The 22,695-nt window shown below is 36.5% G+C and overlaps 1 protein-coding gene across 5 annotated transcripts in view; it reads right to left on the bottom strand.

Annotated features, from left to right (window-relative positions):
* Positions 1-6,868: 6,868 nt before the first annotated feature.
* The window catches only part of LOC142436268 (thyrotropin-releasing hormone-degrading ectoenzyme-like), an 89,560-nt gene continuing 73,733 nt past the window's right edge, over positions 6,869-22,695 (bottom strand). For 3 of the 5 annotated variants that reach the window (XR_012781845.1, XR_012781847.1, XM_075540031.1), the window contains one exon: positions 6,869-7,040. The gene's annotated coding sequence lies outside the window, so the exon portion shown is untranslated. The remainder of the gene's footprint in view (positions 7,041-22,695) is intronic. The other 2 variants (XR_012781843.1, XR_012781846.1) reach the window with 1 other exon arrangement.

The raw sequence follows: 22,695 nt of genomic DNA, 5'->3' as shown, positions 1-22,695 counted from the left end.
ATAATACATTAGTACAAAATTAAAAGTCTGTGTTTTAGACAGGCATTTAATTTCAGGTTAAATTTATTATTCATCGAAAACCACATATTATCATATTGTGATTTCTATGTGGTTAATTGTACATCCCAATAGCATTCTAATTCAGAGATTTTACATTATAATGCATCTGCTGTAATAATGTTTCCCTATATTTTACCCAGCAATACTTAGGGCTATTATTTCTTGTTAATTTGCACGAACCAGTGAAAGAAACCAATTATTGTACCTTTTGTTATGCTTTTTGTACATATAAAAATGGATATCGTCTTTTCTATGCCTTTAACATTTATTTTAGAGTGAAATTTTCAGGGCTCACCAGCTCCTCTCATAGCTCATGTTTTCAAGATCTTTTTATCATTTGTATTGTTCTCCACTGTGTGCTTGGCACTCTGTCTCGTTTCTGAAATGTGGCATTCTGCTGAACTTCATGTCCAAATCAGAGCCTAACCAGACCTGGATGTAACACAATCCATTTTCATGCATGGCATCGCCATTACAATTCCACACACTGTAACATTTGAATATTTTAACACGGATAAGAATGCTGGCTCATTCAATTTATCATCCACTGTACATCTTAAATTTTTCTCTCACATTTTCTCTCATTGCACTTTTGGGTGTCATTAGCCTCTCCTGAACTACTTTTTTTTTTTTTTCTGACACCATCAATTTTCTGGAGTTTCATACCAGGGATTATACACCTGTCCCAATATATCCAGATTATGCTTCTTTGTAATGTAATGTCCACTCCACTGTCATGCAATTAATTTCAACACATAATAAGCCTATAGGACAGAGTAGAACTTCCCGGTAAGACTTTCTTGTTTGTAATTGTTGTGGAAGTATATCAGCAAGTCTTTCTCCTACAGAGACCCTGACCCTGACCCTGAACCTAACCCTAACTACCCACTTCTCAGTTATTAGTAGAAAATATACCTGTATAGTATTCCTAGCTTTTATGATTATGCTTTTTTACTTGTTACTTAAAAAAATAGAATTAAACAAGAAAAAATAGAGCTGACTGATGTTTTGCTTCAGGTTCATTTAAAAAGAAACTATGCCATCCCCTTCATTGATTCAATTTAAGAAAGTTGAACTCAGCATCAGCAACCAGATTCTAGTATTGCTTTACTATTAAGCTGTCATCTGAAAAACACAGATTAAACCTCTGATCTTCACTCTGAGGTGGCTCAGTGGCGCCAGTGCCCTCACTGCAGGAGGTTACCTGTATATGCTGAGATCTGTCATCTGGTCGGTTGAGCAAATCTTAGTAAACACAGTTAGTTCCACTTAGCAGGTTTACTTGCCGACTTGCAAAAGCAAGCGATGCAAGAAGATATAAAAGTGATGAAGGAAATGACAAAATCACCTTCATGCATTGGGTCCAAATTTAATTATTTCATTATGAATAAATGACAGAGTTATCAAAACTGAAATGAACTGACATATCAGAAGTGATGGTTTTTCACGTTCCCAACTGAGAAATCACCAGGATTATCCAGCTAAATGTCAACTCAGGTGTATTCCACCTGCAGCCCCCAACCACCTACCTCTACCACCCCCTAGTCACGCTCATGCGTCAGAGAGCAAGTCCTCTAAAGAAGGAAGGCATTTTACACCTTGTCTCTTGCTTAGTACTTGCTTTACTCATGTAGGAAAATTCTTTACTTGGAGCACTGCCTCTCTTTTTAATTTGAACTTCACTTTTTTCTTTGCTTTCCCACCTGGCACTAAGAGGTGCTCAGTACAATATTATAAAACAGTACATTAAGAACCTGTATCTTTAAATGTAGGAAATGGTAATAGACTTAATAGTTTTCATAGAAACAGTGAAAGCAATGGTACAAGCCCAATTTTTGGTTTAAGGTAAAACTATATGATAATGTGAGTATATTCATTGAAGGGTCAAAAAGTAACCAACTCACAAGTTTTTTATAAGCTTAAAATTATATCAAGAATCTTTTTAAAAAATGAAAGTTTAAACTACAACTATCAACTCTAATAAAAGGCATGTATTGATTTTAAGTAGCTCTACATTTTATTTTTATAACCTAGTAATATGTAGTTGAATTGAAGGGCATGATAAGAAATACGGAGGAAAAAACTTCATTTAACATGTTCAGGTCAAATATAATAGTTTCCAGAGACTTAGCAAAAGGATTATCACTAGGAAAATATTTTTTAAATGAAGATTTTTTTTTTAGTTCTTCAGAAGACTGATGAAGCATTTAATCACTGTCATCAATTATATGATGGATCAATTGAGAGATATAATGATAAAATATTTTCCCTCATAGCTTAGTACAAGGCTCAAAATGATTAACTTAACTTAAAGGGCAAACAGAAAAATGCTAGGGGATATGAAATATTATGACAAATTACTAAATATTGCAGTGAAATATTTCCCTCAGCAACCTTTAAAACAGGATAGTTACCCTTTGAACTGGAGCCATTTAGATACTAAATTTAAACATAACTAACTCCTGACAAGGAAAATGCCAGTTTGTTCCATAGCAGCTTATAGAGACTCTGCTGTTCTCTGTGCTCATCTGGAACGAGACCTTGCCTCTGCTGTCCATGATGGTCATCCCTGACTCACCTATGAGGCACAGGCGTCATCTCGATAAAGTCCTCTGACTCCCTATCCTGCCCTTCCCTTCTGACATTAATAAACACAGAGGCCAATGACTGGAGTGGGGCATGCGTTTGTAGTTCAATGTATGAAAAAAAGGAGTATGAAAATCTTTACAAATATGCTTACAGAAAGTTTAAACACTATAGTAAGAAGATAAATGGATTTTTCTTTTATGCTTAATATTTCTTTCATTAATATTCAATTTTTTCTGAAAACAATTACATTAAATTACTTTAACCACATATTATGCACTAGTGACCTGTTGGATTGTGAAATTTTCAGATAAGATACAAGTTCAAGGTCGCTGCCAGGGATCACTGAAAGAATAAAGATCTCCTTTCCATTTGTATTTTTTAATATTCATGTTTGTTGTGCTACTTTGCTTATAACATATGCAGATAAATGTTTCTGAAAGAATAACATGGTTTTATCAAGAGCCTTAATGAGATTCCCCCAATTTAATGATTTCCTTTCATGGAATGACGGCCAAGCTATCACAACTAGAAACAAGCCGGTGCTTTGCACAAGGGTAAATAAAAATGACTGCTATAAAACCATATAAATCTCATAAAACAAAAATATCAAAATGAAATCTTTATTAATAAAATATCAAAGTATAAGGCAGTTGTTGGTTCTTGACATAGTTCTACACACTCATAAATCCAGTGTTTCCATCTCTCTAATTCTAAGGCTTTCCCAGTCCTTTGATTTACAGCCAGTCCAAACAGCATGCTAGGTAACCTGATGGGCTCAAATCATGCCCTTTTACATTCCCTTTGAAATTTGGGGACAAAGTGAAATCTCAAGGAGCAAAATCATGGCTGTTTGCTGGAAGGGGTAAATTTTCCCAAGAAAATTCTCATAATAGCCTCCTCCACCCCCAAAGAATTAGCAGGTGCATCATTCGGATGGAAAAATAATTCCTTGGGGCAAATTTCCTGGTCTTTTTTTTCACAGATGCTGTTTCCATTTTTTTTCCAGCTTCTTCCTAATAAGTCTTTGTAATTGTTCAGTGCCCTTCAAGAAAATCTATCAGAATTACTCTTTTGGGATAAAAAGTATGAATAAACAGTTGCCATAACCTTCTGGCTGATCGCTCTGTCTTGAATTTCAATGGGTTAATAGGGCCCCGCAAAAGCCACTGCCTTGACTGGACATTTTTCTTGACTGCACCTGACTGTCCTAATGAAGGAGCCTGGTGGCCTCGTAAGGTTTGCATTGAGCAGTAGTGTAAAGGCACGGGCTACTTTGAGGGAGAATGGTCTGATGAGGCTGTCTGCTTCCATAAACATCGACCGCTGGAAAACCCAGAGTCAATTCAGCCCCAGTGACCTTGTTAGTCAGAGCAGAACTGCCCCTGTAGGTTTCCAAGACTTTAACTCTTTATAGGAATAGGAAACCCCATCTCTCTTCCACCTATAAGCTTGCTAAACGTCAGAATTGACCGATGGCAGCGAGATGTGGTTGTTATCATTTTTGTCTTCAGTCTAATGCCTTCATAAGACTAAGGTGAGTATTCAACTTAGAGAACTCCTCTATAGCACTGATGGCAGGGACATGTTGTTTTGGATGGACCCAAGTATGCATGAGCTGAAACACTAGGAACAATACTTGTTGACTTAGCTTCATACCTGAAACATAAGGGCATAAATTAAGAAAGATAGCCTAAAACTTGAAATATATTGTTATTTTCAAGCCATTGTATTTGAAACTATGAACCAGAACAAACATCCCTTTGCTTTCTCTCTAATACTTCAGCATTGAAAGTGGAATGCATCAACTGAGACTCTGAAAGCAGTTTGAAATCATCTGAGCAACACAGGACTGTTTTCAATTTACCTGTTCCTGTTGCTGGAAATCCAATCTGATATAAGTGTTGATGCCTGTTGGTGACAGTGCTTGTTACCAAAACTGCACGCCAGCATTATAACCTCTCTGTGTAGTTCTCTAGACGGCATTAAAAGGAAGAAAAATGAAATGAAACAGCAGTGTTACTGTCTGAAGAGAAAGTCGGGGCAACATTAAATAAACAGTTGGTTAGTAAAGAATGAACATAAAGATAGATGCTTTTTAGATTATGAAATTACAAACTACTGGTGAAGAGACAATTAAGCAGAGATCTATAAAAGTCAGATCTGGAATCAGTACACAGAGGAGGGTATAAGTCCATCTCACTACTTCATTAAGGCAGAGCTCACATTAAACATGGCAAGGACTCCTGGGTCCTCGTGTCAAGCAATGGACCTGCTGCCCCGTAGCGATCCTCCCAGAAAACGGAAATGAAAGATCAAGCGTGAAAGAAAGATCATCTCATGCAGCTAAAACCACAATGCCACTAGTACGATTTTATTGTATAGCTCATGGAGAAACTGAAAGAATAATCAAATAATACAGTACTCGTGTTGGTAAGATGCTTGAACAAGGGATCCATTAAAATTATTTTTGGGCCATCCAAGTTTGAGATATGTTGTTGCCACTTGCTCCAAAATATATTCCTAAATGGAACAAGGAAGGTAGAAAGATGGTGTCAGCTTGAAACATCTCTATTCTGACCACTAAAATGTTATAATAACAAGAACACACTTTCTAAATATAGCTGCTTTCAAATAACAGTGAAATTATGAGCACAATAACTTCCCAATTACAATGTTACTTAACTTAGCAATTCAAATACAGGACACACAGATCTAATACTATCAAAATTTGGAAGTCTACTTTTCCTATTGGACAAAAGAATGATTTATAACATTGACAATGTTTACAACCAAATGAATAAATAGTAACGTTGATGATACTTGGACTTGATATTCTATAAGAAATACTATATATCTATAAGATTTACTATAGATATGCTATAAGAACGTGAGCACATAACATTTATTTTCTACCAGTAGAATATACTTAAAGTATTATGTAGGCCCAGCCAGCCTACAGACTATTATTGTTGAACTGAAAGCCACAGAATGATCTTCAGTATAATTACATGGTATTTCAGAATCAACAATCGATTCAGCTAATGATATATTCAAAGCAATTTTTAACTTTTATTGAAAATGAAATGTCTGGCATCACACACTATTTAAAACTAAAAATTACACAAAAATGTGTGTTACTTTTACAAAAATTTCATTACAGTGTGTTTTGTTAAGGAAAAAAGAAAAGTATATGTCTTTCTCTAGTAGATATTATTTGTACCACAATGGAAACGCCACATTTCTTTGAGCATCAGATGTAATAGTTGAGACAAAGCTAATGATAGCCATGGCATGATTGTCCCTGTCCACAAGTAACTAACCGGGGGCTTTCAATTTAGCTTAGGGTAAGAAAGAAGGACCTTTGATGGCTCTCTGACATTTAGAATGGCTTGAATAGCCAGTTTCATGACGTGGAAATATAGTTTCCAAATACGTAAGTTAGTCAGTATAGCCAATATGTCACAAGACGATTTTATAAGACAGAAACAGGCTCTTTGAAGGAGAGCAAAACAGTGAGCAAAGATAATAGACGGCACAGAAACGTATTGTCATATGCAAAGCCTCACAACTGATAGAAAATTTGGAAATCAAAAGCTTATTAACAGTCTTTAATCTGAATCTTATTTAAAGTGATGATTAAATTAGATTAGTTGGTGTTAGCAGTGCAATTTGGTTTCCCAGGCTTCAGCTCTGGAAATCTGGTCAGGCTGTTGGAATGTGTGTCATGTCCTCACGTCTATTTGGATTATCTGTTGTTTGCTCTCCTGTGTCCCCTTGGACCCAATTATGAATGGGCTTTGGCCTCAATGTTGATCTTATCCTCGTTAATTAAGGAAGTGAATTGAATTCACTCTGCCCTTTTGGATAAAAATAATGACTAAGAAGCCTTGCTGAAACTGTCTATATTCTGCTAGATTTTTGGACCCTCTCTAACCAGGGGAAGTCCTTTGTGAACACGGCGTCCTTTTCTATCGGGAAGTCGGTTGAACTTTAAGGATTTGCTCTGTATATTTGTTCTTAAATTCCGAAGCATTCATTGAAGATTAATTGACACTTTGAGGCAGGAAAAAAACGTCGCTTGTAATAAATTTCTTCGAATAATTTTCATCAGTGTGGAAAAGAAAAATCAGGACAAAAGTAATCACGCAAATTAGAAGAACGAAAATAACGTAGAGTCAATGGTGAATAGCAAATAGGAAAATAACAGCTTATCTTATGAGAGTAAGAGAATATATATGATTACATTGAAGACATTATAGTTCTCCATGCGGTCCAGCAATTTATCCAGAGGATAAAGAGCCCGGCTGGCAGCATGCCAAGGAAGAAAATCCTTTTCCTCAGATAGGTATCTGATCATCTCCAGGGGAATATTCTGAGGCAAGTAGCCGGCTCTGCACAAACAAAGAACAGAATGTTAATGATGTGTGTAACAGATACATGATAAGGCAAAAAGGAAGGTTTTACATATACAAATAACAGACTACCAGCATGATTTGTCACAGAATAAAGAAGCCATTCTTAGTGTTTAAAAACACAATGATTCACCTTTTAAATATATCAAAAGATGGCAACGTCCCTTAATACATATAGTAAGTTAAAAATTTAACGAACACACAGAAAAACTAGATGCTGTATGTTTAAAAAGGAAATATTGTTGAATTTGGATAAAAATCAACCCTTTTTATTTTCATTCACAGAAATGGTTCAGAGGTAAAAAGTAAAAAATAATTGCTTATTGACTTGAAATTTTGGTTTCTCCATGTATTCTTGTTGCTTTTCATGTAGTTCTGTGTCATGATTGCTTTAAAAAGCAGGGTTAGATAATAGAAAGCAACTCAAGAGTTTTGACTGCTACCTTGCAGTGTAAGCATTTCGTATCTGCTTTTAAAAATTGCACTGCTTTCTTTAACACTTATAAAAAATCAGAGTACGATTCTAAAAGAATTCAAAAACAAAACATTTTAAATATTATCATCTTTGGATTTCTTTGGATTTCCAAGATGATTTCATATTCCTTTGGGGACCAATGTCAGATTTCTTGGAAGATATTAAAATGTATCTCTTGAGAATTATCTAAATATATACGGTTTGTATTTAAAAAGCCAATCCTTACCCCCTGCCCCTGACCTCTCCCCACCAAAAAAAAGCCACAGTAAGTATCTCTCCTCGCTGGTGGACTGCATACACAAGTCTTAAGAACCAAGGCAGCATAAACGGCACTTCTCAAGAAGGCACACCCATTTCTCAACCATCAACCGCTGAGAGATCCAAAGGGCAGTGTTTACCCAAGGACAACATTGACAAGTGGAAATACCGGCAGGGATTGGGATACGTGGTGTTACATGGAGGGAAACGCAATCAGTGATGTGAAACAAAATGTTTGTGGGTTGCTGCATGAGAAACGGACCTTTTCAGCAAACGCTCACCCAATTCATCAATTTTAAAAATCTGAAATGAACACATAATGGCGAACTATACATTTTAAGACTTGAGAACCATGATCATAACCTATTAGATTAACAAAGGAACATTATTTAGTTTGCCACATTATTGAGTCCAAATTTGATGTGTCAAGCAAAAATTATTCTATAAATGAACATTAGCTTCCAGATACATTTATCATATTCAAGATAAAATCCAGATATGAAGACAGACTTCGTGGGGCAAGTTCATCCTCAGTAAAAGGAACTGTGAAAAGTACCCCAAATTCTTAGATAATTTCCAAATTTCCTAGAGCTAATATAGCTTATATATGGTTATATGTGTAACACTCTTCTTGCACAATTTCCATTCTACACATCCTGTCAGGAACAGCATGAAAGTTGACCATGGCAACAAAAATAAAGAGCTTTATGTCTTCCCTGGAGTCACATTTCAATCATATTTAAAATTTTCTTTCAAGAGTAACTTCCTAATGAAAATTGTATACAATTTTTATAGAAATAATTACTAGATTTTCTTTCCCAAAAGAGCCATGTCGTCCAATATTTTGTGCTTTTAAATCATTTGTATCCCTGAGTTTTTAATTATAAACATCAATTAGTATGTTGGTCATAAAATTGCCTCCACTTAACATATGCCATGGATTATGTTATATTGGCATTGAAAAAAGTATTAAAAATCCATTATTCTATGCTGAAGAAAAATATTTCTAAAAATAAAATTGTTTAGCAATTAGATACATTATTTGGAGTTTTCAAATTCAGTTCCATATGCAAAAATTTTTATCTGCATTTCTACAGATTGTCATGAGTTTGAAAATAAGTAAAGAAGTATTCCTTTATTATAGAAAATATTATTATTGTAACTTAATAATATTAAGTTATTGATAAAAGTTATTATTCCTTGACATATCTTCCATCTAGGTCTATACACTCCTGAAAGAAATGTTCCTATCGCTATAAAACTTCCTGAAAGAATTCTGCACTCTGCTTTACACAATATCAAACTGGCAGTTTTGGTAATTTTGAGGGACTCAATTTGTATTCCTTTTCAAAGTTCTCTGAGTTTTGGAAATAAAATGAAATCTAAAATATCAAGATCAGGCCTATAGAGTGGATAGGGTAAGGGCTCCCAGATGAAATTCACATAGGGCAGACCCTGATGTCATTGAAAACAAACAATAATAATATTACTGACATGGAAAAAATTACTTCGTGCACCTTTTTCTTGGATGTTTTCTTATCAATTAAGTTTTTCATCATTTTGGACTATCTTCATAATAAGTACTTATGCTTATCCTGCATGTTTTGGGAAAGCTTATCAAGACAATCCTTTAGGACTGCCAAAGTAGCAGTGATTTCCTATGGAGCTGACTACACTGACTTGAAGTTAACGGGCTCAACAGATCCCCTGGGAAGCCACTGCTTTCACCGGATCTTGCTCTCTGGATCACACTGTTCAATGATCTTCATGAACTATTGGTGGATTTTGAGGTCTTCTTGATATTCCTAAAAATGATTGATCCATGGGAAAAAATTGTTTTTGTCGGGGTTCATTCCCACGAATGTGTTGCACAGATTCAATGATTTGGGAAGATATCTATATAAACTTTATTAAATATTTGCTATTAGTCGATTTCAAAGTCATGACTTTCCATGGCACCTGTCTCCTATTTTTGAAGACACTAATAAAACTATCGCAAGTGCATTACTGAGAGAACTTGTCTGCAGCTCTCCACCGATTACAGAAATGTGTGCTGTTTGGAATAAACTCAGGCATATATGGGCTAATTCCTTGTAGGAATACTTTTTGATTTATCCGGTGTTATGTCAATTATATTTCATTGGTTTTGCATCATTTCTATAAACAGATTCACAGTGTTTAATAACTTATGCTCTGTGGGAAATATAACCACAAATCAAAAGTGCATAAATCCTGTACAAAAAGAAACATTCACTTGAAGAGTATAGACCACATCTCCCACCTATACTCTGTAAAATAAAACAAATAAATCTCATCCTAATTTTTGTTAAGATTGAAATAAGAATATAGAACTGCAAGATATCCTTTTGGCTTCCCCATTTTCCTCTAAGTAACATATTCATGTGACAGTGCTTCGAATCTGTGGGGAGATGAGCAGTTCTTTGTTGTCTGTTCTTAGTCTGGAAGTTCCTCTGAAACCCTTTCCCATTGAGTGATTGCTGGCATCTGAAATGCCAGTGACACAGCACCCAACATCACAGCAACCCAAGCACCACCTCGATATGACACACTGATAGCCAAACTGGACAATCTGAAGAAGAGTGTGGCATCAAGAGTGGAGGAAGGTACTAACACCCGGGGGTATGTAGCCATCACAACCTTGCTGACAGTGGAAAGGACTTGGAACACGTGTGGAGAAAGAGCGAGGAGTGCAATCTTCACCCTCTATGGAAGCAAGCCCCAAATCCTCATCGCTGGACCCACAGAGAGCATCATGATAAAGGCAGAAAAGATTGAAGTGGTCAAGGATTTTGTCTTACTTGGATCCACAATGAATACTCCTGGAAGCAGCAGTCAAGAGATCAAAAGACATATTGCATTCGGTAAATCTGCGGCACAGACCTCCTTAGAGTACTCACAAATGTGGATGTTACTTTGAGGTCAAAGGTACATCTAAGCCGAGATATGGCATTCTCCATGGCATCATTTGCATGTCAAAGTTGGACGTTGAGTAAGGAAGAAAGAAGAAGACACGATGCACTTGAGTTGTGGAGCTGGAGAAGAATATTGAAAGTACCAAGTGCTGCTAGAAGCACAAACCGATCTGTACTGCAAGACAGCCAGAGTGGGCCTTGGGAGCACGGAGGGCAAGACTTCGCTTTACATACGTCGAACATTTTGTCAGGACAGACCTAGCCCCGGAGAAGGACATCATGCTTGGTAAGGTGCAAGGGCAGCAAAAGGAGGAAGGCCCTCAAGTAGATGGACTGACACAGTGCCTGCTCCCATGGGCTCAGGCACAGGAACAACTGGGCGGCGGGTGCAGGACCGTGCAGTGCTTCGTTGTGTTGTGCGTAGGGTTGCTATGCGTCAGAGCTAGACTGACGGCACCTAACAACATCATATCTATAATGTAGTAGGCTGAGAAATTCTGAGGACACACAAGCTCGTTGTTTGTTGTTAGTACTTGCACTTGAGTTGGTTTTGACAGATCACGACCCTCTGTCCATCAGAACAAAACACCTCCCGGACCTGTGCTAGTCTAATGGTTGTTGCTTTGTTTAACCTCATGCTGCATCCATTGTGTCATTCCATCCTACTAAGGGTCTTCTCCTTTACCGAGCATGCGCTCCTCCTGCGGGGGCAAGCCTCTGCTTAAAATAGTCTAAAGTATGTGAGGCAAAGCCTTGCCAGCCTTGGCTCTAATACGCATTCTAGCTTTCCTTCCTCCAAGACAGACTGGCTTCTCTTTTTGGCCATCCGTGAAACTCTCAGTATTCTTCACCAACACCATAATTCCAATGCATCGATTTCTTCGGTGTTTTTTATTCCGTGTGCAACTTTCACATGGATATGACGTAACAGAAAATACCATAGGTTAGGTGAGACCGACCTTAGTCCTGAAAGTAACATCCTTGCTTTTCAACACTTTAAAGATGTCTTGTGCAGCAGAGTTACCCAAAGCAATACCTTAACTGCTGCTAAGATGAGAATGGATTTTGGATCCAAACAAGATGGAAATCTTTGACAACTTCAATCTTTCCTTCATTTCTCATGATGTTATTTCTTGGTCAGGTTGTTAGGATTTGGGTTTCCTTTATAATGAATTGTAATCCACAATGGAGATTGCAATCCTTCTTCATCAGGAAGTGCTTCAAGTCCTCCTCACTTTCAGCAAGCAAGATTGTGACATCTGTGTATTGCAGGTTATTAATAAGTCTCCCTACAGCCCTAATGTATAACATAATGATAAATTCTACTGTTACCCAGAGGTTTTAATTGCCCAATATTAAGATTTCCAGGTCTTTCTTTATTGTCTTAGCCTGAAAGATCTGTCCAAACCTGTCATGCTCATATATTCCTTTTGGTGTTTGAAATGGTGTTGACATAGCTTCTAGCTTCGTAACAATGTACAAGTCATCAAAGCAGGGCAACTGACAGGTGATGGCCCCTGGTAGTCATGTGTGGTCTCATGTCGAAGATTTAGCAAGTAGAACATAACTGTGCCTTACCCCTAGTTTATCTCATAGAAAACTTCAAGAGTGTCTCTAAGTTGTTTTTCCCTGGAATGAACCTTCCACGGTGACCTTGGAAATTTTATCTCGAAGGTTCCAGGGAGTCTACTGCCTTGGGTCCTGGTTGCATGGCCGAGTACCAGTTAGTACACTCCATTCTGCTATGAGAGCGGGGCATATACTTCTGTGATGTTTGCTCCACATACATGTTTGGGTCTATTTTTAAAAGCAGTTAACCTTCCCGAGTGCAGTTCTCAAATAGAATCAGAAACAGATTACACTCAAATTGCCCTCATTTGGCCTTGTTACAAACATATGCAAGTAATTACCCACTACATAATTCAATATACCTGCATTTAAGCCTACTCGATGAAACTATGTAGTTACACTTAATTGGACAAGGAGATGATCAGCTTCATTACAAAATTAAGAATCGTAAGAGATTATGTTAGTGAATAAGTCACCTAGCTTAGATATGTGTATGTGTAATTGGTTGGTAATGGTATCTGTGATTACTACTACTGATAATGTAATCAATATAAGCAAACTGTGGGTTCCACTGAATGGAGCACTCCATTAGCTCAAGTCATTAGCACGGTAGGGAGTACACTTAAGGTCCGGATGTGGAAATGCAGTTTTCCTAAATTTTCATCATTACAGGAAAACGTTGCTAACAAAATGAAAAACAAACAAACAACAAACTTAAAGAATATTTCATGTACTATTAAATGTGTTATTAATATATTATGAAAAGGTTGTAGATGATATCTCCTATTTTTTATACTGTTCAGGTGGGATGAGCAGAAGAATTATTTAGGAATTAAAGAAAATACAATAATGAAGGGAAGCAAATGTAGACTGTTAAAGAAACAGAGAAAAACTGTCAAATACAACTGTATCTCTTCCCAAGCCAATGTTCCATCACTTACCTTCTTTCTTCCCTAATTCACCAGAACTTGCAAAGAAATATATATTTAATGGTTAAAATATATATATTTCAAAAGATGATTTAAATTAGATGATATATGCTGATATTGAAATACATTAATCTTATGAGCTTTGTTTTCATCTCAGATCCCAAACCACTGTTTTAAAACCATTATGAAATTCTGCAAATGTGAACACTTGAATCTCCTGAGATCCACGGCTTATAAACAAATAAGTATATTTTCTGTACTATTTTTTAAACAATTGATTTCTGAGTGCATGAAACTTGGGGAGAAAAATAATAATCCTTATACTTTTCTGACCAGACTCTTTCCAGTTTTCATTAATTGATTGTACATTTAAAAACTAATGAACATCCTATTAAATATTGTACAATATATGCAGAAAACATTATCATTGTCCCTTAGGGTACAGCTTTTTTTTTAAGCATTTGCTAAATGTTTAATTAAAGGCTTACCAACTTTTATCTGTAAATCGTTATTATTCATTATTAAAAGCTATTTATAGGTTCTTTATGGAAAAATACTACGCTATAGGATGGAAACCCAAATAGTTCTCTGAAAACCATAGAACAAAAAAGAAAATACAGCAAGGATGTATTGTTGCCAGCCATCCACACGGCAATTTTCTAGATAAAGAAGAATCTGACCAGCAGTGCTGAGCTGTCAAAGGCTCCTGTCCCCTGAAGCTGGCCGCGTGCACGCTGCAGAGGCCACGCAGCTTCCCCTCTTTCTCCTCCACTATTGGGCCTCCCCATTTCTTTTCATTTGTTTCTCCTCCAGAAACATTTTATGGAGAAACAGACTTGGTGCTTCTTTTATGGACTCAGATAATAACTTTATAACACATTTACTCATGATGTTTAACAATCATAATTCTATCATAATATTAACTTTCAACCTCATTGGATGCAGGGTCTTGAAGAGAATGATGCAAACTTTATCTCTTTATCCTCAAAGTTTAAAGCAGAATCTAGCACAAAATAGGCACCTCATGCATGGGTTTCAATCTAAATTAAACTGTGGATATAATCTCAAAGTTATTTTAAAACAAAGTACATTTGCTAGGTATATTAAACATAGAAATAATGACTTTTTAAAATGTTGAGCATTTTGTAAGGTTAAAAGACAACAGCAGGATTGAAAAAAATTATTAGAGCTATATTCATAACATTTTTTCTAATTTCATTTATTCATCAGAGTGTAAAAGAAAAGGTTAATGCTGCGTAATCAATAGTTTTGAATAGCCAGGTGGCTGCCAAAAAGAAATAGTTGTAAAGTGAGTAAGATAGTAGGGACATTATCCAAACATCTCTGTTCTTTATTCTCTGACGGGTAAAAGACCTACCTAAAAGTAATACTGTGGTTTCCTTTGATACTAGAAGGCAAGAATAGTGTCAGTTGCTCTACCTCCAACAGTCTTCTCCTTGGAGTTTTTGCCCATCTAATTTTCTCCTTTTTTCCCTCACGTTTCATCAAATTTTTTACTTTCTTCATTTGGTGGTTACATAATTTAGTGTCAACTTTAGACTCTTAAGCGTGAAGGGGTGGAGTTTAGCCTGTCAAACAGGTCACATCTTGATGACCTCATTTGAAGGCGCTATGGAGATAAATAGCTCCATGGAGGAGGACCCACACTCCTGGCGAGACATGCCTGTTGGCAAGCCAGATGGAGCTACACTGATGCAGCCATAGCCCTGGAGCTGCAGTAACCATGTGGAGGCCCACACCAGCATTGAGATGCTTCCACTGCCACTGGATCCACAAGACTTCCCACCTACTGACCTGTGACCTTCCTTCATTTGGTGTCAGTGCATGTGTCGCATGAGTCAGAAGAGGAATTTATAGACTGGTATTGGAAATATAGGCTAATATTGGACGTATGGACTTGATCTGGACTGGGATGGGATGTTTTCTTAATATATAATTACTCTATTATATAAAGCTCTTTCTTACCTCTATATGAGTGTCCATGGATTTGTTTCTCTAGTCAACCCAGACTAACACATTATGATACCAGGAGTGGGGTACTAGAGAAACGAATTGTAAAGATGGAGAGTGGATGCTTGTTTGACCTTTGCCTCATGGTAGTGTTTCTTCTTTATGCTTTCATTTTATTTTTTCTTCTTTTCTACTTCTATTTTCTTTTCCCCTTACTTTTCTTTACTATTCTATTTTCTTTTTCCTACCTTCCCTAGTTTAACAATGACCCACACCAGCCAAATCCACCATCAGCTGTGATATACAAGCAGAAAACAGAGGGGCCTGGACACATTCCTATTATCTGTTATTCCCACAGAGATACTGATGCTGAGTGCTTAAGAGCACACTAGCACACAATCACCAGTTAAATAGGCGGTCACCAGCATCACAATTTCTCAAAAGCAAACAACAACAAGACAAACACATTCTTTCAATTCACAATATTAAATAGCTTAAGCAAACAAAACAAAACAAAAATAGCTTAAATATGTGCCCAAAATATAGAACTAAGGAACATTTCTAAGAAGAACTGTCAATGAAGCTAACTAAGAAGGAATTCAAATAACATGACATTTAGGTATTTACAAAGGCTTGAGGGGAAAAAATCAATAAAGCTGAAGAAGAAATCAAATAAAACATAAAATATTAGAAGAATGCAGGAAAACACAAAATCAAACTTGAAAAATATAAAAAGTGAGCAAACATACGAAAATAGTAAATGGAAATTGAGAATTGCATTATGATTTCTGAAAAAGTAGACTGAAAGGATAAGTAAGATGCAGCAATAGAAGGCTGTATTTGTAAGCATAAATAAACATTTCTCCATACTAATATGTTAGAAAAATAGTCAGAGAAGAAAAAGAAAGTAGAAAGAAAAAAACTAAAGAAAGCCAAAGAATTATGCAGGATACCATCAAAAGGAATAACTTTGTAAGATCAGAATTTCAGAGCAAGCAGATACAACAAAAAGCACAGAGAAAAGTGTTAAAGAGTTATGGGAAGAAAATGTCCCCAGTAGCTGAGAGAACAAAAAGGTATGCCTTCAAGAAGCTGACTGAACTCCAATCAGATAGATTGCTGCAGGGCCAGTGAATTTCTTAACATGACTTTTCTAATGAAAGCTATTGTACCTCCCCTAAAACCTTTCCCTGCCTTGGACTGGGTCAGAAAAGGGGGATGCACTGAGTGGATGCATCTTTGAGAAACTGCTGAAAGGATACTTTCGCTAACCATCCTGTTGGGTATAAGATATGACCCCTTAGGTCAAGCAGGAAAGGGGAACTCATTAGCTGTAAGAGCCGGGAGTGGAGTGCCCTCTGGACGCCGGGATCTCTGCATAGTGAAGCTCCTTGTTTCAGAAGGAGGTTGTCCCATCGAGGAGAAGCAGTACCACCAGAAGCTAGAGCAGAGAGCAGCGTGGCAGATTTCCCAGGCCCCGGAGAAACTAACACGGAAGGCTTTGAGGCTGGAGTCTGGTTGTGAAGTGGGTTCCCTCTGGGTCCTTAATGTGGGAAGGTGGATTTGCTGAACCAGGGAATTGAGCTGAAGGCCTGTGAGTTGAGGCTTACAGGAGAGTAGCGTGCCTTTGGGGTATTTATTAGAAGACCTGAAAGAACTGTGTAATGTGTCCTGATGAACAACTCTCTCCTGAACATTTCTTGTATTGCAACCTGTTAACTTGCATTATATACCCTTTAATCATGAAAAAGTTTTGTGAGTCCTGTGTAGCCACTGCAACAAATATTAGAACCCAGATATAAACGTAGATAATGCTGTCTGAATGCCAAACCTACTGCTAAATAAAATTACCAAATATATTATAATCAAACTTGGTTAAACCAAAGATAAGGAAAGAATCTGGAAAGAAACTCAGGGGAACTGAAAACTTAACTAAAAGAAAAATCATGAAATTAAGCTCTGATTTCTTGGTAGATACTGCACAAGCATGAAGGCATTGCTATAATGTATATAAAACTTTAAAAGAAAAAAAATCAAATTGCCAACCAATAATTTCAAATACAACAGCAAAACTGGGACACTTACAGAAAAACAGAAATGAAAAGAATGTGCAAAACCCATTTTACAGGAAATACTAAAGGGACTTCTTTGGAAAGAGCTAACCATGCCAGGCAACGACCGGATGTCAGCACACAAGTCAGCATACCCGCAGGGCAATACAGGAGTGTCCTGGGTAAGGCAAACAGCCAAGACTAAAATTAGGGAGCCCTGGGTATCAATTTAAATGAGAGAATTATAAAGTAAAAGAGAAGGAATATATTTTGTACTTATAGAAAGTCCAACTGGAGATGGCATGTCTATTTTAAATTATATTGCTCTAAACTTGGAAAAATTAATTAATAACAAGATAACATAAAGAAAATTAATAAAAATTAATAAACTTCCTCAAAACAATGGCAAAAGGAAAACCATAACAATAGAAGTGAAGAAAGATCAACAATTTAAAAATTAACAAAGTCCAGAAAATTATATGCAAGAAACTAGTAGCATCACATACACACAATAACAGCAATAAATTAATACCCATTGTTAATTACACTCTACAGAAATAGATTAAATGCAATATGTAAGGGATAAAGAGTAACTAAATAGATAAGAAAACGGGGCCTATCAGATACTGTCTTCAAGGAACACACGTTGAATACAAAGACAAAAATAGATTAAAAATCAAGAGATAAAAAATTTCAAGCTAATAAGAATAAAAAAGAACAGGGGATGGGCAATATTAATTTCTGATAAAACATACAAGGGACAAAGCAGCATAAGAGGCAAGCCATTGATTGTATGATGATGAAAGAATCAATTGAACAAGAAGATATTGTCATAATAATTGTCTAGGTCATAAAAAAGTCAATGAAAAAGCCTCAAGAGACATAAATCAAACTCTAACAGAATTGAAGAGATAAACAGAAAACTTGCAAGTAGTAGCAAGAGACTTTAATACACCACTTTTAATGAAGACTAGAACAGCTACATAGGAACTCAACAAAGACGCAACAAAACTGAATGCATCAATCAACATGATTTCATACACACATACAGATCACTTCACTCAACAACATACTATACATTCTTTTCCAACACATATGGATCATTCTACAGAATAGATCACATGCTAGGCCACAAAGCTAAATCACAATAATTTAAGAAAAACATCAAATACTATAATGCATCTTTTAAGAGCAAAGTGCTCTAAAATTAGAAATCAGCAATAGAAAGATCAATAAACAATCAACTACACCAAAGTTAAATAATAGCTTTAAATAAAAAACTATCAAATAATAGATATTTTTTAAAACTCCTTAAAGCAAACAAGAATAAAACCTCAATACTCACAGAAAAAGTACTGCTCAGAAAAACAATCTAGCAATAAACACACACACACACACACACACAAATAACAAAGAACCCAATCACCACTTTAACCCAACATCTCTAATAATTAGAAAAGGAGCTCTATAAAAGGCCTACAATCAACAGAAGAACAGAAGCAACAGATCAGAGCAGATACTAATGAAACATTAAAATAATAGACAGACTCAACAATGTAGACCTTGTTTCTTTGAGAAGATACACAAATCATTGGAAATGTAACAAAGAAAAAGAAGGAAAAAGACTAGTGAAATGGATAACACCACAAGAGTCAGGTAAAATAAAAGGGATACCCAAAATATGCACAACTGTGCTCCAAAAATGTTTTAAACTATAAAATGTACATATTTATAGAAACACACAACTTACCTAAAGTAATAAAGAATGAAGTAGATATTTTGAACAGAGCCATCATTAAGCAGAAATGAATCCTATTATTAAACTCACAACAGCAGCAGAACAAAAGTCTGTGCACACAAAGTTTCATTGTAGAATCTTACCAACTCTTCAAAGAAGAGCTGACTCTAATCCTACTTGGGCTATTCCACAGTACAGAAAAAGATGAAATACTTGCAAACACACTTAATGAAGCAAACATACCCATGATATTAAAACCAGGCAAAAGCATCACTAAAGAGGGAAAATCATAGACACATATCCTTGATAAGCATAGATATTAACATTCTCAACAAAGTTTATTCAACAGTACACAAGAACATATTTAAAAATACATCAAGACCAAGTGGGATCCATAATGTTTATTTAAGAATGGTTCAATATTAGGGGGGGGGGGGAATCAGTTCAATAACTACATTAAAAAATTTTAATTTCCAGAAAATTAATTTTCCTAAATATAACACACACTCTTGATAAAATAGTAATAGATGGGTAATTCCCATCAAAATCTAGGACACATATACAAATCAATGGCCAACATTAGTCACAATGAAGAATCACTGTAAGTATCACACTGTGCACAGGTACTGCACAAGAATGCCCTGAAGGGTCACTTCTATTCACTGTTGTGCTGGGAGTCTTAGTTAGAGCTCCGGTGCAAAAAAGGGAAAATTTAAATCATCCAAATTGAAAAAGTATAAATAAACTCTATTTTCAGATGTTATTATCAATTTGCAACAATAAGTCAAGATTCGTTTCCACCAATAAGCAGAAATCTGAAAAGAAACTCAGGAAAACACTGATCATTTACAATGCTGTTCTTCGTTGCTCTGAGACCATTCTGACACATAGGGAGCCGACGCACAACAGAACGAAACCCTGAGAGTCCTGCACTGTCCTTACAAGTGTCCCCATGCCTGAGCCCATTCTTGTAGACACGTGCCAATGCCTCGTTGATGTGCCTTCTTGTTTGCTGGTCTTCCATTTTACCAAGAATGATGTCCTTCTTCAAGGACTGGTCTCTCCTGATAATACGTCCAAAGTATGAGAGACAAAGTCTTGCCATCCTTGTCTAGAAGAAGCGCTCTGGCTAAACTTCTTTCATTGTACCAGTCAGTCATCAGCTGCAGTCATCATTGTACCAGTTTTTCATTGTACCAGTCATCAGTACTTTCAATATTTTTCTTTAGTACCACAACTCATTTGGATTAATTCTTCTTCGTTCATCCTTATTCAGTGTCCAAGAGTCATATGTTTGTAAGGCAACTGAAAATACTATGGCTTGTAACATCAAAGCCTTTCAAAACTCCAGAAGCCTCGTGCAACAAATTTACCCAAAGTATTATGCCTTCTGATCTCTTGACAGCAGCTTCCATGAGCATTAATTGTGGATCAAAGCAAGACAGATTTTTGACAAATTCAATCTTTTCTCCCTTTACCACGATGGTCCAGTTGTGAAGATTTTCGTTGTCTTGAATTGACTCATAATCCAGAATGAAGACCGCAATCCTTGTTCTTCAAGTGCATCGAGACCTCCTCATCTTCACCAAGCAAGGTTGTGTCATCTTCATACACTAGGTTGTTAATAAGCCTACCTCCAAACCTGATGCTACATTCTCCTTCATAAAAGCCAGCCTCTCTGATTCTTTCCTTAGCATACGGACTGCACCAGTACAGTGAGAGGCTACAACCATTTACAAGAAATACTCAAAGGAAATACTTAAGAGTAAATCTAACCAGAGAAACAAAAGGCCTATACAAAGAAAACTAAGAACACAAATAAAATCAACCCAAAGAAAAATAAATAAATGATAGAGTGCACCATGTTCATTATACAGAAAGACACAGCATTGTGGAAATATCAATAACACCCCAAAAGATCAATAGATATAATGCAAACCTGACCTAGTTTCCAATATAACTCTTTAAAGAGAGGTAAAAACCAATTACCAGCTTTATATGGAAAGAAAAGAGACACTCTAGAGTAAGAACAATACTAAGGAAAAACAAGGTAGGATACATTATACTTCTCAATCTCAAAACCTACTGAACAGCCACTGGAGTGGAAAAAAAACAGAAGGGGAAGAAGAAAAGAAAAAGCCTTTTAGTGTTTCAATAGACTCATAATCAATGGAATGGAATAAAAAAATCCAGAGGTAAATCCATCCGACTATGGATAGCTGGTCCTTGTAAAGGGTCAAAATGCATTATCTAGGAAAAAATAATATTAAAGTGGTACTGACCATGCTGGATACTCATTTATAGAAAAATTAAACTGGGTATATATCTCATATCATACATAAAAGAAATTCAAGATGAATTACAGATGTGAAACCTAGAGCTAGAGAGGTTATCACTGATACCACAGGGACACACATGAGAGCCGTAACACAGAGCTAAATACACGATCAAATGTAAGTGAGAACACTTCAAGAGCAGGAGACACGCTGGATCACTGGGGTCTTCCTAAGAGCAGGCACTGCTGTGCACCCAAGGTGCCACCCAAACATGGAAAGGGAAGCCACAGCCCGGGGAAATGTGTTTGCCAGTACCAACGCAGCAAGGGAACTGACCTATAGAATTTATAGAGAACTTGAACACAAGAAAAAGATAAATAATCCAATAAAAATTGAGAAACCATAAACGGAATTTCATAATGTCAACCAGGAGGCCAACAACCATATGAAGTAATTCTTATGATTATAAGATATTTAAGAAATTAAATCAACACAACAAAGGGATGACTATACTTCAGCATTAATAGCAAAGTTTATAGAAAAAAAATGTAAAACAGCATACAAAAAAGGCTAGCAAGACTCCATATAAATCTGGTGGCACGGTAAAGTGATGCTGTCACTGTGAAAAATGGCGTAGCACTTCCTTAAATGTGGAAATAGAAATACCATGCGACCCAGCAAGCCATCTCCTTGGAAAATAAAAGCTGTCACACAATAAGAGCTGTGACACACACAGATACATGCACACTCGTGTTCCTGTAGCCCTCTTCAAAATAGCAAAAGCGATGGAGACAATCTAATGGTCAGCAACGGGAGAAAGGCTTCTCTAAGGTACATGCGCACAGTTGAATACTACACAAACTAAACCGTGAACTTGTAAAACACCTGGAGCATGAATAAACCTAGAGGATATTTTGCTGAGTAAAATTAATCAGTTGTAACAGGGCAGGTAAAGTATGAAACCACTACTCTAAAAAGTAAAAAAAATCCACATTGAAAGAAATATTCTTTGATAATGATCAGAGGTTGAGGGCAAGGGAAGGTAGATTACGGACCAGAGGCAGGCATATTAACTACAGTAGAGAGGAAGGCAATGCATAAGAGCAGGGAGAGCAAAAATGACGAACGCTAGCCGGAGTCCCACAGCCAAAGTGAGCAGGTGTAAATACTGTTAATACCCAACCTTGCAATTAGGATGATTTCCAAGTAGATTCAGGATAAGCATGACGGCTGTAAGGTGTGGAAGGGAGACTGGGAGTATACCCGTTAAGTATACTTGTTTGAAAACTGATTACTTGTACAGGCATGTTTACTATTGCCAAAAATACATCCATGAATGTAGTCAAGCATATAGGGGCCAAGTTCTGAAACCTTCTTAGATATAACCAAAAACCTTGAGGGAAGATGTTGCTAGAGCTGCGGGCTCAGGGTCAT

This window comes from Tenrec ecaudatus, unplaced genomic scaffold, assembly GCF_050624435.1.
Source record: "Tenrec ecaudatus isolate mTenEca1 unplaced genomic scaffold, mTenEca1.hap1 Scaffold_1886, whole genome shotgun sequence".
Lineage (NCBI taxonomy): Eukaryota > Metazoa > Chordata > Mammalia > Afrosoricida > Tenrecidae > Tenrec > Tenrec ecaudatus.
Note: the sequence above shows the minus strand (reverse complement) of the source record. Positions and strands in the feature narration are given on the sequence as shown.